This window comes from Penaeus monodon, chromosome 22 (assembly GCF_015228065.2).
Source record: "Penaeus monodon isolate SGIC_2016 chromosome 22, NSTDA_Pmon_1, whole genome shotgun sequence".
NCBI lineage: Eukaryota > Metazoa > Arthropoda > Malacostraca > Decapoda > Penaeidae > Penaeus > Penaeus monodon.
Window position 1 is genome coordinate 37889331 of NC_051407.1, and position 1646 is coordinate 37890976.

A 1646-nucleotide genomic window follows, 5' to 3' on the forward strand; every position below is an offset into this window, starting at 1 on the left:
ACGTACACCACCCTCATAAATTCTCGTGCTCAGGGCCAACTAATTTTAATAGTGCACGTTCGCCTGAGCAAAGATAACTCCGCGTGGTAACAGATCCTTGACAACAACACCCATCGGGTAGGAGGGGCGGGGTCGCCTCCCACCTGCCGCTTTTGGGTCGAATTCCCTCGAGTTGGATGGTTTGTCGCTAGGCGTGGATTGTGTCCGTATCACCTGGCATGTCTGCTGCTAGTTCTTGCGTCCGCTCTCGAAGACTGAAACCTGTAGATACTCTCCAGTCTTCTTAATGCCTTTCTGCCAAACCGTCTAGGCGAGTCACTAGAGTGTTATTCGGCCGCCACATCCCAGCGGCCGTATAATAGTACTGGCAAGACATGGGGCATTGTACACACGTAACTTGGTACTGCGGGATAAGGGTCTGTATCTCCACAGCGGCCTTTGGAGGGCTGACATGACTTCAACAGCAATCCACACCTCCTAGTGATTCATGTGCGAGATCTCTTGTTTTAGCAAGTGTAGATCCCAGTTAGATAAAACTTAAAACGAGTTTGTCCTCTGTTGTCAGTAATGGTGAATCAGGCCGTCCTGACTTGAATATGTTCCGTCTTTTCTCAACCGACAGTGTCAAAATCGTACTGATAATGTCTATATACTTGTGACGGTCTTTCTAAAACTTTTATCTTTTCTATAATGAGCTAGACTGCCGCGATTGGGGATAAAGTCGGCTTGCTGTGTTTGAAACTAGCTGTTTCGCCGATTCGGCCGTTCTAAGCAATGTATAGTCTCAAACTACATTTAATCTCTTTCTTTACTTCTCTGGTTAAACCAGGCATCATGAATGGGAAATTATACAGTGTCTTCTCTGTTCATTCCATCTGCTAAATATTGGCCATGTTATAGGAACTACATAGAGCCAAGTGCTTTGGCCGTCATTTAAAAGACATCATATGCATAACATTCATTGGGTCAGTCATTTGCCATCATATATTTGCCTCTATATCTGTTATTAGTTACATTAACATTCATTGGATCAGTCATTTGCCATCATACATTTGACTATATATCTGTTGTTAGTTGCAGATCCTCGTCTTCTTCTCTCCCACTCCCCTATGCGCTTCCTTCCCTGTGCCTTCTCGCCCTCTTTTCACCCCCCCCCCCCGTCCCTCTCTCATTCTTTCACCCATCATATCCAGGGTCGTACCTTTATTTGTCAGCCATGCTTCTGTCGTTGGTATTATTCGTCCGTGACAGATAGAGAAGGCATTTTCTCTTTGTCTCAATTTTCTTATATCTGCATGATATTAATAGCCCTCATAGATTAAAACAACGGTGAATAATTGAACGGTTCATGTTTCACAAAGACATGTAAATTCATCTCACTTATAAAAGGAAAGTACGATAAAAATACCAGCATAAACAAAAGGAGTTTCGAATGCACTGGGAAGTGTCAGAGGATTTCTTACTGAGACTGAACCCAGAAATGTTACGAAACACTTATACATTATTTCGTTAGGTTTAGGCATGTCGCAGAAAAATGTAAATCAGTAGATCAGTACTTGTGAAGCATCTACTCCGATACAGTCATGCTCTCACTGCATTTATTACACCACATTTGTTATTACAGGCAAGTAACCAGGCACTATTTC

The 1646-nt window shown here is 43.1% G+C and overlaps 1 protein-coding gene across 1 annotated transcript in view; it reads left to right on the forward strand.

Annotated features, from left to right (window-relative positions):
* Positions 1 to 1646, forward strand: part of LOC119587615 (carbohydrate sulfotransferase 9-like) — a gene marked incomplete in the record, with an annotated part of 16747 nt that overhangs the window by 14302 nt on the left and 799 nt on the right.